Source organism: Passer montanus, unplaced genomic scaffold, assembly GCF_014805655.1.
Source record: "Passer montanus isolate IOZ18808 unplaced genomic scaffold, ASM1480565v1 scaffold60, whole genome shotgun sequence".
In the NCBI taxonomy this organism is placed as follows: domain Eukaryota; kingdom Metazoa; phylum Chordata; class Aves; order Passeriformes; family Passeridae; genus Passer; species Passer montanus.
Window position 1 is genome coordinate 2,018,589 of NW_024371038.1, and position 15,252 is coordinate 2,033,840.

Consider the following 15,252-nt stretch of genomic DNA (forward strand, 5'->3'; position numbering starts at 1 on the left):
AGAAACACAGCTTTTTACACAGCACCTTCCCCAGCAGTTAAAAACTGCAGTTTATACAGCACCCATACAATCACACCATTATCATCAAAGCATGACTTTCATCCCTGAAAATCATAATGGCCATGAAGTCAAAGAAAGGCCCACAAAGACAGTTTCATTGTCTGAGAATTCATGCAAATGTTGAACATGAATGAAACTCAATCTGATTATCAAAAAATCAAACCTGTATGATGATCTCACAATCTATGTTATTCAATTAAACTTCTCATCTCTCCTACATATTTTTTTGTCTTTTAAAAGATACAGCTACCTTTACTTTCTTTTTTTGTATTTTAAACTGAAAACCTTTCACAGCAGAGGTTCCATGAATCATCTAGCTTTCTTATTCCAAAATGTTTCACTGATCATCCATTATTAACTGAGTAAAATGAAGGTAGCTATGATAAATTTTGGTCTATCTCAAAGTATTAGAAAGGATATGAAAACATCTTGTTCATAGTGCTAACTTTTAGATGACATATGACAGTACAGGCCCAGTTTTTTCACTGTCATGTACAATGAGGTTCTTAACAACCCAATCACTTGTTATTACATTTCCCCCAATTCCTAGGCACTAACAGTTTCAGCCTGCTCTGCCACTTAGCAGAAACACATTCAAAGAATATAACCATGAAAGGACTGGATGTGGGTAACAGGAAGCCTATCAATATCAGAGAATAGGATAATAAAAACTGTCCAGTTCTTTTTGTAATTAATGTATGTTCCCTAAACAGTTCTACATACACCTATGCCTTGATGTGAATGCTCTGGAGAGGAAATAAGAAGTTTGTGGCTGCTCATTTTAGTGAGTCAAGATGCTGGATACAACTTGCTGCTTGTCATTTGGCTACCTAGACAGATGGGCTAGACTGAAGTCAGTGGGGCTGCTTGTGATCTACTCCACAACTGAACATATTTGGAAAAAGCTGTTACACTAATTTACTCATTTATATCTTAAAATGCTCTCAGTTTCTCTACAGCTACAACTCATCTTGGGTTCTCTACAGCCAGAGAGGGTCAGGCCTATATGTAAGAGAAGCAGACAGAGACAGAAGTTGTGCAAAGCTGGCCATGGACTTAATAAGAGCTTGATTCTGTACCAATGAAATCAACAGGAGTTTGGCTCTTGTTTGCAATGGGAGGTGGATCAACGTTTTATGCCAGCTGTTCCCTGCTGGGTAGGGATAATCCCTTTGAAACAAAATATTTAACTTGTTCTCACTCTGTTGTTGTAAGAAGGCTTCCCATGAATATGCTTTCATGAGAATTAAAAGGTGTGTCCCATTTTCTTTCTCCAAGTATCACCCGCCACCCCATAGTATAGAGTTGCTGATCCGAAAAAAACCCCAAACCCCTCCACCTGCCATTAACATTTGTTAACTCCACATGAGTTTACAAAAGTGCCACAGAAATGAGTTACAGGATGGAACTGAGTCACCTGTTTGTTCTGCTGGCCATGACAGCACTTGTACTTTCCTCAGCCAGGAGATACAGAAAGGAAACATGTTAATTCAATCAGCTGCAATTGAAGTGGGATCCCATGGGCAGAAGTAAAATAACTGAGGTCCCTGCAGGCCAATAGAAGATGATAAAAAAATCCAAACTTGCAACAGTCATGAAGGGAGTAATGAATAACAGTGTGGGAAAAGTATCAGAGATGGGAGCTAAGGAAGGACAGTATTAACAATAACATCTTGTACGTGTGTCCTCCAGTCTGGATCTGAGTGCAGCATTTAGTCTCAATTGCTGTTTCTGTGTTTTGTTTTCATTTTTGACAGTGACAATGAGGTTCTAAAACATGGCTGATGCCCAGGTTGCTCTACAGATCAGCAGCAGCAGTGGCTCCTTCTAGTCCCTGCATGTGTTGGTCAAGTTCAAAAAGAATGTGAAAGTTGGGCCCATTTACACCAGCTCTCAGTTTGGTTCACTCCCTCTCACTCCTCTGGCTGAGGTCCATTTGGCCAACAAACCTGGAACATAAAGTCTGCTAGGTATTATAAAGCAATTATTTAATCTAAAAAGTATCTTTCACCGCATTCTAATAGGATTTCCATAAAATACAGAGTTCTCCACAATATCCAGGGAACTTTTGTTTACACCATAAGCTATGACACTTCTTGAAGAGCTCTGGAAAACTCAAAGAGGGGAACGTTCCAGAGACAGAGCTGTTTGGCCAGGCAACCAGGGACTGAGCCTACTGTAGAGTTACATCCTGCAGAAGCAGGAAGCGTATGGAATCATTTGAGCTTAAGAGACTGTGACATTTTTATAGAATGAAAGAAGTAACTGAGAGATACAGTGACAGAGCCGGGAGCTGCAGCTGGCTGGCTGTTCCATGGAGCATTCCCCTCATAGATTTTTATGACTCTCCTAGCCCTAATATTAAACACTTGACCTTTTTGTCAAATACTATTTTATATTATTAGGTTGGATGATTAGTTACTAAATATACCATCTATAGTAAATAGGAAATTGTGTAGTCAGTCTGATGCTTTTAGTCGTAGACCTTTAAGGTATTGGTCCTTTGGCATTTAACATTAGAACACTGAGTGCTCTTATATTAACTTAAGTCCCTTGGTAAGCAAGAAGTGCACAGAACTTTCACATAGGGCAGAGGGGTTTCTGAGGCAGCATTACCAGAGTGGAGAATGCTGTAAACATTGCAAAGTCAGGGATTACTAGGAGCCAGCTGATGCTGAACAATACACCTTAATCTACAGCTTAGGACTAAGTGCATTTACTTTTTTAAATTCTGTAAACCAGAACTTTGCAAATGACTCTGCTCTGTGCCTCTCTCCCTGGGTAAACTATTCTATTAATCCTCTCCCTTCTCACAAGGAAAATGGTACTAATGTTAGAAGCAGAATTAATAATTTGCTTTTTTACCTCAGCACTTCATACCCTGTTTTAGGAAACCCTGCTGCAAACCACTCCCTCCCATAAATCCCACCTGAAATATTTGGATTTAAAGGTATGTGGTTACATACAGGTATGTGGTTACATACAGCATGACCCTGAATTTGTGAATATTTGTATATAGTTTTGGATGACAAAAAAAGATCAAAAGTCTTCCTGGAACTAAAAATGGTTTTAATAGGATTGGATCAAAATGCTAGTGCAGAAACATCTATCACCCTTAGAGGACAAGCTGCATGAAGAAGAAAAAAGAGACTTATTAGTAAACACTGTGGAGCTTGTTTAGAAGAGCACCCCATGGAGTCCATGTAACATATTTATAGTGTACAACTTCAGCCTGGACATAGATTTATGATTTGGGTAAGTGATTCCTCATTACCAGCAAATGACAGAACTGCTTTATTTTTCAGCAGACTGAGTCTGGTTCTGATCTCAGTCCTGAAATGTAAGACTGGTACAGCTCCAGTCATTTCTGAAGAATCATTGCTGCCTGATACCAAAGTTTCAGTTTGTCTACTGGATTTAATATGCCAGCTGCTCTAAATCCTAAAAAAAAGATTTCCTCTCTGTTAATACAGGATGGTACTTGTTAGCCAAGCAAAACCCAAGGACTCACCCATTTATGTGAGCAGAAGACGAGCAGACTAAACTGCAGGATTTTGCCTCAAATTTGCAGAGCTGTAATTATATTTTCTTTGATTACACACAAGTGTGATGGAGGCAGCCTATGCACAAACCAGATAACATGACCTTTCTGCAGTTTAACTTCTTGCTATTAAAACAGGCATGTTTGAGAACGACAAGAATTAGAAAAAATAGGAAAAAACAGCCCTTCAGAAATCACAGTGTCTGAAAGGTTAATGAACAGTGAATCCTAGTCAGGAACACCACCATGTTCAAATAACTGCTGTCCACTTTGGTCTTTAATAATGACAGCAAAGTATGAAGCTGAAGATACTCCACTGCAGTAAAGCATGGTTATTTAGCAAACAAATACACTCAAAATAAACTGCTGGAAGCCTGCTGTGCTCCAGCATCTGCCAAACTGAGTTTCTCCTGTCTTCTCTCTTTCCAGATGCCCTCTGTGTTGCTTACTTCACCCTTTGGCACACAACAGTGCAATGACATGTGACAATGTGAGGTTCAGGGCAGCTCCTAGTCATTGCTTCCAGAATGGGAATGAGCCAGGACTCCTCCACAGTCCTGAACAACACCAACTTACAATTGTGGGGCTTCAGCAGCTGAGAATTTGCTCCCCAGGCATCATACAGATATTTGCTGATCCCAGGAAGCCACAGAAACCTGGTTGCAGGCACAGCAATCCCACCTGTTAGATGTCTCATTACAGAAGTGTGTGTTCAAAGCCTTAAACACTCAGTCCTTAATTACAAGATATATCTCTGCAGCACAGGACAACAACACTGAGAGAGCTTTTCTGGCCTAATCACAAGAATCAGCACATAACTGTTTATCTCAGTGCTTTGCTCCCAGTTACTACACAAAACTTGTTGAACCCACCTGCCTGAGCTACCTTTATACTTCAAAGAAGTTTACATCTGCCTTAGCTGGGGATCTAAACTTCTGAAATCTATAGGCAAAGTGATGACTAATTCAAATGCCCTTTTATATATGGATCTTGTTGTAAGTATAGTCAGTCTTTGGCCATGTTCAGTTTCCACGTCACTAGGTGCAGAAATGGGCATGCAGCAAGAAAAGCAGCAACAAAGAACACATGCAGTAGAAGAGTTTTGCCACATATAAGATATTAAATAGGGTTTTTTTTGCTGCCACTCCAACCCTTTGGTCTATGCTACTGACATAAAGGAGATAAAAAAAGGGTTTGTTAGAACACAGCAGGTTCATTTCCACCATTTAAGAATTTGGCTCAAGAAGTAAAATCACTGTTTACACCACAGCTGGCCTTGGTTCATTGGTTTTGTTACATTACTTAATCTCTTTGCTAAAGAAAATGCATTCTAATTCTATATAATTGCAATATTGCCTCGGCTTTTGAAGTCCATGGAGCTCTTCCAGGACTACATGAGTACAGAGGAGAGAAAAAAAATATAAAAACTCGTTATAATGTCAGTGCTTACAGCAGAGAGCTATATTTGTGGAAGGCTTCTGTAATTCTCTGGACTGTTTAAAAAAATAGAGTGGTATATGCATAAACCAGTTTCAAACACATGATAACATTTGGCATCCTATCCACTTATACCCTACATCAGTAATTTTCTAGTCTGTGTGGTTTATCAGAGGACTTCAGTAGCAGCATTTTACTGCACAAATTCCATTAGCTGTATCCATGAAAAGCCACTCCTAAAACGGTGTTACAATGATGAGTTTTTCCCAAACAGGTTCAAGTGAAATAATGGATGTTGAACACAAAAGTTCATAGCAGGAAGTTGGTAGCAAAGCTGCAAAGAAACTTGGCACCAAGATGCAGGAGGCGAGACCACAACAACTCCCTCAGCTCAAATCCATCCAAAATTACTTAGCTGTCAATCACAAAGTAGGACAGAAAATTCTTGTCAGCAGCTAGTGGACATTAGCCAGTTATCTGTAAAAAATGATGTGATTTATTCTCGGAATTGAAATTAGGAAACTGCAAGATTTCACTGAATCTGTTTGTTGTCCCATGAATGCCAAAGCATGCCATGCCTACTCTCCTTTTTCTTCTATCTGAAGGATTGTGAACCTAAAAACATCTGCTGGCTTCTTTGATGCAAAACCTTTCTCTTGAGAGTGAGGAAACTATTCCACATAATGAGAAATCAAAATTCAGATTCCACTTCTAGAAGAATATTTCCCAGTTACACCATTTTGTTCTCATCCTGCATGGTTTTCAAACACAATTTACCAATTGTGATATATCTTACAACCTCCCATAGTCAATCAGACTTGTGGATGTTTGCCCTCTTCTGTATTACCTGAGGACATTAAATGTTTTAGTTGGTATAGAACTAACACACAGAGATTTCTGATATAAATGGTTATGACCCTTGGCCAAAACATATGTTTTAGCTGTGGGTTTGTTTTGCTGTGGCTCACCATTTTTTCCATTAGCAGAAAGGATAACACAGGCTACATTTGCTGAGAAGCAGTCTTATAAATCAGGCCAAAACACAGCGGCTTGGCTTCTTCATCTAGGATCTTCAGGTCTGCACTGCAACCAGACATGTCCCAGGTACCATCTGCCCATCTGTGCAAATGTCAGCACAGTTACACCACTGCAGCCAGGACGTCTTGAGAAAACAGTTAGTCATGCTGAGGAAGTCTCACATCCTCGGTCACAAAGTTCTAACGATAATTATAATGGTTCCATAGCTCAAAAAATGAGAACATGCATATATAAGGACAAAAATTTGACACATGGGAAGCATAAGGTGTTATAAATACAGTTGCTGGTATTAACACAATGTGTTATATTCTAAAAAGCAAAGCATAGCAAATATGTCCTTTCAAAACACAAAAGCACAAGCTTTGCCTTTATCCACTGATGTTTCTAAGCTATTTATGCTCAGTCCAGCTCCTGTCAGCTTATCACAAGCTGCATGTTTTCATTTCAATCTACTGCACAGCATCACTTCAGCTCAGCTGGCATCTCTTAGAAGAAAACAAGATGGATTTCACTCCTTTGCTTCACATCTACCCTACATCAATTCCTGTACGTAGAACTCCCTTTCTCTCTGTAACAGAGGGATGATGGTGGGCCAGCTTCAACACCTTACTCATCTATCTCCTTCTCTGCCCAGGCACCTGTCAGCCTCCATGGTTCTGGTGCAAAATGCACCATTTTTCAGGCCTGAACATTTCACTGGAATGGTTTATGTCTTATTCACCAAATATCGCAGTAGGGAAGGAAGAAAAGTCAGATGGCCTTACTAATAAGGCTTTATTTTGAAAAGTCTTCCAGTGGAGCATCTGCGGCCTCTAGGACACCCTCCCTGTGGTTATGTTGAAATGGTTGAGGAAGCTGAGCTAACTAGATTCCGGAGTATTTATTTTATTTCTATTATCATAGCTGAGGCATGTGATAGGCATATATATATATATATATATATCAGTGCAGTTTTGTCATCACTGATGACAGAGAATGTGACATATGAATAATACACAGACATGTTTTTTAAATAAGAAGCAAAGACTGGATACCATTGCTATTAGCAAATCTGTGTACCAACCAAAGATGGATACCAGTGATTCACTCCAAACAAAATGGCTGGGCATTTAACTTAATATTGTTTGGCACAGTGCAGGTTGGAACTCCAGATGGATGTGAGCCTGGGGGAAAAGACACATCTGCCTACACAGTAACTGCTAATACTGATGTGAGATTCTATATCTTCTTCCCCCATTTCATCAGTGGGATCTAACTTCCCTTTTTCACACCAGGGTCACATCACTTCACCTGTTACTTTTACTGGTTGATTAAACCAACTAAGAAAATACCTGTCCGTCTTGTGATCTATTAAGGCGGGTCTCAATGAGAGACCTCTGCAGACAATCAGCTGTACTGAATGTTCTAATTTTATAGCTCTTGAGACTCAAATTCCTAAACTACAAAAAAGTTTATTCTTCCACTTAATAGTCATATTGCAGATTTAGACTGGTGACATTAGCAATTTTGCAGCAAAGGTAGGAAATTTCTGTTGTGGTATGGATACATGACTTCATCAGACCCACATACATACATACATATACTGTAATATGTATATTATTATACATATAATACATTATATGTAATACATTATTTTAACTTAATATTGCTAATTCTTCCTGTGCTTTGCCACTGCATCTGAGTCAGACCAAAGTCCAGACATTATGTCTGCTTCCTGTTGCTGTTTCACATTGCTTTTGAGGCAAAATGGCTGACAGGAGAGAAGAAAGTCTTTGAAGTGTTCTGACAATTTCTGTCAAGAAGATCCCAAAAGCATGGATAAATGTTTTTTCTCTCCCAGAACTCACATTTTAAAGTACCAGAGGGTTCACTGCTGTTACTGTTCTTATTCAAAACCCATATGAAACCACTTGAGGATATTGTGAAATGGCATCGGCTACAATGTCATCAATATCCTGATGACACCAAGCTCTACGTCTCCTTTTCATTGAAGCCATATGTTGCAGCTTCCTTGTGTCTGGCAGAGATAAGACATGGATGAAAGCCAGTTGGCTGAAGCTTTCTCTAGATAAGATGAAGGTAGTATATGGGTTTGGCAAGGGAAAAGTGTTTTGAGTTGACAAAAATCTGCTTCCAAAGCTGAGGGAGATTCCCATTGTCAAAATGCACAAGGGATTCACTGCCTCCTGCCTAATCCTAAGTCCTAGTGGCAAAAGTGACCTAAATCTATGTGTTTCTTGCTAGATTTTACTCACTAGGTGCTCACTGGCTTTCAGTTGACCACTCTGTGTTGGCAAGGCACACAAGGTCAATAAAGGCTCTGTTACACCTTTGTCATTACTTTCAGATACTGTCTAGCCTATTCATAAAGACGTCCAGTGACAAGGACCCTGTGCCTTCCTGATCTACTGCTGTATGCCACCAGATTCCTACTGGAATAACAAGTATTTACTAAAGATTAACTGACATCTTTCTTACCATAACTGAAGCCTGTTGGCACTTACTTTCCTCAGGAAGATATGAAAGGATTTCCTTGATACCCTTTTCTTTGGAGCAGTGTTTCTCACGTAGTTGAAAAGCCATATTATCTTCTTTAAGACACTTGCTTAGGTTAGACAATCCCAGATCATTCAATAATACTCTAGCACTGTCACTCATCTGGCTGGCACAGGACATTTCCCTCTCAGTTCTGCAATGCAACCTTTCCATGAGCCCAGCTAGAAGGCACAAACTGGATAGATAGACACATTTACTTACCAGCCACCACAGGATCACCCTTGGTCATATTTGGGGGTGAGGGACACGGGTTCATCCCTTCCAGAACACGCATCATCCTTGGCATATGTCTCTTGTCTTTTATTTCCACAGTGCCCCACTGCCACTATGGGACTACTCTGGAAGCACAGAAGGAGCCTTCTCAGAAGGTTTGACTGCTACAGAATGAGACTACTTATTCTATTGCAAGGCAGAGAAAAACGAATTTAAAAGGACAAATAACGTGCATTCTCCATACTGTGCATGACCTGCCAAATGCATGCTGGCCTCATTACCTTGATGCCTGGCTTTCTTCAAGACATGTGGGTCAGGGACAAACTCTGATTTGTGCAAAGTAGCTCTGTAGGCAAGTACTGCACCTCTTGGTAAGGCTCACCACTATCACCAATAAAAACAGGTGACTGGGAGAGTCAGAAGTTTTTAGCAAATAAGTGAAAGGAAGAATATATTAAATTCAATTTGTTTATAGAAGAACACGGAGGGTGACCAAAAGCCATGCTGGTCATTTCTTAATTACTCTATCTGCTAAAGAAATAGGCAATATTTATGTAAATTACATAGACTCTATGTAGCACAAAGAAGTTACTGTTCTTCCTCCCACTCTCTTAACGCAGTTTATGATTCTGCAATTTATTAAATCCATCTCTCACATGTGGAAATACAAAAAAAAAAAATAATCTTCAAGACACCCCCAGAGGAGCACAAGAGGCAGCCAGCTGAAGTAAACAGCATGTCAGGGTTTCATGCAGGAACTAGGAGTACTAAAAAGGAGAACCACATACTTCAGAAAAATTCCTGATAGTGTTGGTGTTCAGGTTAGGCTGTCCAGGGAGAGAACTAATGTGTTCTCAAATCATTACTGTGGATTTTTGGTGACTGTAGTACCATTAATGAAGCAGTTAGCCAAATCTGTCATGTGAACAGCAAAGATTTCATGGTTTTGTGAGTAGATTTTAAGGGGGATATTGTGGAGCCCTTATGTTTCATGCCCTGGAATTACAAACTGTGTGGTGACCATCTTAGTACTTAACATATAAATTAATTTAGTATAAAAAACAGCCTTGAAAAACTGCAAGCTTTGTTATCGGCACATCAGTGCATTTTCAGTGTTTTAAGAAAAAAAGCATGTAAATAAAAAGACCCTGAGTTTTTCACAGAAACCTCTGGTTAAAAAGTAATGACAACAGATTCACATTCAAAGGGAAAGGACAGTATGGCTAAATGTAAAGAACAGCTGGGGTATATGTAATGTTACAGTTATTTTTCTGTGCTTCTTCCAGGATGAACCAAAGACCTTGTTTTGCTGGATGCTGAGTGCCCTAAAGTCCCATTACACATCTCAGGAAAGAACCTTAATGGTTTTATTGGGACCCATATTGACACATAGAACATGGCCTTTGAAGATGAAAGGATTTTTTTTCTGCTTCCATTTGTTGCCTCTTGGTTGACATGTTCCTATATGGACACATAGTCCCCAGATATCTGTTCTCTAATCAGGGACATCAATAACATCCTGAGGGAAAACTCTGGAACACCTATGAAAGTCAGAAGTGTGAGGAATACATCTCAGATGATGCAGATGCAGTCACTGCTGTATGATCAGATAAGCAACATTGCAAGTTCATTTTTGTATGCTAAATAAAATAAAAAAGTCAATATTTACACATAACCTTCAAGGCTCTTACATTTGCAGCTCTTTAGTATTCAGTGCAGACCACATTTTCTTTAGTCCGTTACCAACAGCTTGGAAATTTAGTTAGAGGATGCAATCCAAATGTTCCTCCAAATGTTGTTTCCAAATGGTCATCTTGAAAAATGCTGTTTAAAAGGATGAAACCTTTATGTGAAGATATAAGAGCCCATGCACAGAGCAATATAAACAGCAAGGAAATCATCTGAAGATTAAAACCTCTAATGATAAAGATATTACCGTTAGGCATAGTTTAATTTGTTGGTAACTAAATCACCAGAGGCTTTTTACAGCCTTCTTGGAACCTGACTATTGTATAGTGCACATTCAACCTCTAAGTGTACAGTGACACAAACAAATAAAAGTGATCATAACAGTTGAAATGTAGTTAGAGACACAATTGAGAACATCTGTATTGTAAGCAGAAATAAATTAGAAATACTGAAGTGTTTTGTAGCTGTGAAACTGAGGGATAAAAAAATAACCTACAGCACCTGGATTAAGCAGTTGTAAATAATGTATAAAGGAAAAATCTCATTACCCCCTGTGTAAACTCCCCCCCAATGAAATATATTTTATGAATGTTGCATCACAGTAATAAATGCAGCATTTGTTTTCCCCATAAACTTTCCATTTCATGACTATAAGATAGTTTGGATTTGGAAATAATGGCCAGTGAGTGTACTGTTTGCAGGATTAGTTTCCCTCAACAAGCAGCTTTGAACTGACCTTCAGTTTTTTTGGGCTAAAGAGCAGGGACTTACACAGGCTTAGCAGAACTCATCTTTGTGCCTACAAAGCTGTGTCTGTATTCTCAGTTGCAACAGAACCACACTATACAAACAAATCCAAAAGGACCACTAGAGAGTATTTAGTCTCTGAGCCTTGAGTGTTGTAATTGCCTGATATCATGAAAGATTTGATGAGATTGTATTAGGTAATGACTAGATACAAATGTGGAAAGTTTTCCCTATCCAAAAAGAGAGGTCTTATAGGAGAGTGCTGTGTGCTGCAGGATACAGAGCTTCTACTTACAGTAACAAGAACAAGTGGCATAGAAAAAAAACTGTAATGCTTTTGAGTTTCCAGTTTTCCTTTACAAATATTTGCAGTTTGTGTAAAAATGCCAGGACTGATTCCTCGCTTGTGTCAGCTTTGCACTATTAGCTTTGCTGAAGTACTCAACAGATTTATTCTAGATTTAGGCAGTGTATTACTGTAAAATTGAACTGTTAGCTTTCTCTTGAAGATATCTTGATTCCCCACATATGAAAAGGGGTCAGCTTCCTGATGATCCAGGGCACCCATCACTGATCCCCTTGGGTGAGTCCCTGAATCATCTGTACATCCGATACACAATCACCAAGCCACAGCCTGGTTAAACAGGTGAGAATGAGGATGAGATGCCACAAAGGAAGTCAGCATCTACAGTCCAACTGAAACCTAACAGATTACAAATTAAAAGGATAAGAACTTCCCACTGGCTGAGAGAGATAAAATGTCACAAATACAAAAACATTATAAAGTTAGGCTTGAGTCTGGAGTGCTTTCCCTTTATGATTAATGATTTGGCTCAACAAGGATGGGAAGGGAAAAGCAAAGTTCCTCTTGAACCAGTTTAAAATGCCACAGCTAAAGAAAATAAATATAGGAACATCAATTTAAAAAAATAACAAAACAAACCCCCTCTACTAAAATGTAAAGGTCAAGAAAGATTTGGGTGTTTTAAAATGCTGTCTTGAAGAAATTTCATAAAGGTTAAGATGTCATGTAGTTTCAGAGTTATGGGCACTGGAGGGGGGTCCTTGAGTGCCAGCTATTCCTCGGGCCACTCACTGACTGTGAGCTGCAATGACAGTGGGCAGCGGGAGGCTGGCGGATCAGAAGCTATCACTGTGCCACTGGGGAAAATCCATGTCTTGCTCCCCAAAGAATGAAGAGCTTTGTGAATATTTCAGCATCTGAGATTCAGGCAGTAGATAAAATAGAAAAACATGCCTTAAATATAAGGGTCTAATTTAAATTGTCAAGAACAAACATATTCAGCATTCAGGCTCTTCAGCTCAGTTCACTGTGCCTGGGAGGAGCAGGAGGCACAGTAGGCACGCTAGGAAGAGCCCAAGGAGCTCCTGGTGGCAGCCTACCCTGCACAGTTCAATGGCTCCAAACAACATGTGGATTCCTTGTGGTTCAAAATCCCTGAGGGCATACAGGCAGGCAGGACAGAACAGGAGCTGTAATGCTTCTTTTTCCAGGTGTTACAGATGAGAGCAGGAAAAACAGTATGATTGGGGAAGAGTGTGGAGGGCAAGTTTCCTGCACCATGCCCACTTGGGCAGTTGTTAGGCCAGCTCTCTCCTCCTGTGCCCTGATCCCATTTAGCACTGACCTGGCCCTCCTGCCTCACTTTTCTCTTTCTCCAGGTTCCCCTCTCTCCTCTGGTCTTTAGTTCTCTCATTAAACATTGCTGTTTTGTATGGACTAAAACTACTGAAAAAACCCCAGACTTTGTGGCTTGAATTTTTCCCCCTTCACTCTCATCTTTGAGATATTCAGACTTGAATCTGCGTCAATGGAGTAAGAGATACCTTTCTCTGCTTCAAATATTCCCTGTCTCAACTCCCCCCTCAGGTTACCTCTGATAGGCCATTTTACCTTGCTTTCTGCTTTTGGCATGCTAGCTACCCTAGTGATTTTGCATATTCTTTGATAGCAACTTGTGGAGGAAAAAGTCTGGAATTCCTACCCAAAGGTTCTACATGGGAACTGTGGATGTAGGAAAAGCAGAGCATCCACCACTATCTCTTGACAAATGAAAACTATTTCAAAATGAAGTGAATTTCACTCACAAAGGGTGAACTATGAAAAGGTGAACTATTTGCTCTTAATGACCAAACAATTGCTGTACAGAAGCTGTAAAATAACAGAGAGAGAAGAAAATCTTAGGAAACCCATACCTATTCTGGACAAATATTACATGGAGAGTAAAACTCTGCAGATGTCAATTATTTCATGAACAGAAATAAAAGAATGTTGTCGTCAAAATACCATCAAGACCCTTTTTCATCACATGTGGATGGTACTGTTCCAACTGAAGGTGTAATGTGTAAAATGATCTTAACTTATTTTAGAGCTTAACCTCTTTGCCTGCTTCTCCTTTTGCTCCACTTTGTCCTTTTCTACATCTTTCTGTTGCACACTGCAAGCTCCCTGTGACAGCTACCACAAGGCCTGATTTTCAGCCCTCTCTCTGGCAGCTTTGCACTGCTCAAGAGAGCAGAAGGAAAAACAGATCAATTTCTCTGAGAAAACCTTGGATTGTGAGGTCTTGCTTAAAAATCTCTTGCCCTGCAAAGGGAATCTAGCAAGGACATGATAAGACACAGCTTCAGAAACCTGGATTGCCAACCCAGGAATGGGGAGAAAAGTAGCTTAGTTTAGTTTTCCCAGCTCTTACTCAGTCAGATACTATGTGTAGCAGGGTATGGTTACAGGTATGTGCAGCACAGTGTACTCTGGGTCTCACTGCTTGCCTTTTGGACTCTTTGAAGAATGTCATGCAAAATTACAGTGCTGTATAAATAGTTACTGTAAATAATAATAATAATTAATAATAATAATGGCAGCAAAACTTCCCCCAGTGTTGTGTTTCTCTTTCCTTGGTTTACATAACTACCTTGTTTCTCAGAAACATCTTCCAAAAGTTGCTATTTTTTTTGCCAGATTAATACATACAATTATTTCTCTGAAAAGCTGAAATATTCTGCTTTAGGTAGCAAAACAAGATGTTAGCCAGGAAGTTTAGATACAGCAGAAATGCAATTAACTAATAATTATTCTTTAAAGAAAATAAATGCATCTTTATAATTCTTGGAGAAAACTGAAAAAACCCCACATATTTACAATTCTGTCAGCAAACAAAGCAAAGACATTTTCTGGGTGGACAAAGACAGAAAACTCAAACTCATGCACACAGGCAAAGCAGCTCCCAGCATCACTTCTCCTTGTCCTCACCCTCTAAGCACACACTGTGCATCCTCAGAGCCTCCTGGTTGCTGGCTCACATAAGTCTAGTTTTATTTATAGTTTCCCTCAATACAGAAAACGTATTTGAACACATTTGTCTTTTCCCCCTCTGTCAGAGACACAGATGTGTATGTATACGTATGCATGCGTATGCAAAACATTCACACCTACCATACTCTTGAGTTTAGCATCAAAATGATGTTGAAACACATTATTAGGGCATATTTTTCTATCTGAAACTGGCTAGATTCTCCCCTAACAGCTGCACTCTAGATTTTAATTAAATAATACCAGTTGTGCCTTATTTAACTAAGCCAGCACATCTTCCTTATGTGTGGGAATACTAATTTTTTAATTTTGATTTTTTTCTAATGATTAGGTTTGTATTTTGATCTGTAGCACTCTATAGCTAAGAAAACCTTCAAATCAGTGTAACATTACATAGGCAAGGAAGGGGCATATTTTTGGCTAAGGCAAATCTTGGCCACATTTTCCGCAGGCTAAATTTAAGCTAACAAATTTGTCCCTGAAAAGCAAATAGGGGTGTAGTCAAACCCCTTGTAGCTTTGTTTCTCTGATTCACTGCTGCAAACCTACAAACAAGCTGAAGGCCATCTTCCTAGGCATGTTCCCCTTAGACCATAAAAAGCTATTCATCTTTGGAGTCATCATCTCTGTTGCTGAT

General features: G+C 39.5%; 1 long non-coding RNA gene across 3 annotated transcripts in view; it reads right to left on the minus strand.

Moving 5' to 3' along the window:
• The window catches only part of LOC120510828, a 169,757-nt gene that overhangs the window by 42,081 nt on the left and 112,424 nt on the right, over window positions 1-15,252 (minus strand). For 2 of the 3 annotated variants that reach the window (XR_005629603.1, XR_005629601.1), the window contains exons 1-2: window positions 10,537-10,653; window positions 8,834-8,970 (exon numbers count right to left, since the gene is read on the minus strand). The exons of the other annotated variant lie outside the window; for it this stretch is intronic. This is a non-coding gene — a long non-coding RNA (uncharacterized LOC120510828). Of the gene's footprint in view, window positions 1-8,833; window positions 8,971-10,536; window positions 10,654-15,252 lie in introns of those variants that run through there. 3 annotated transcript variants of the gene reach the window in all.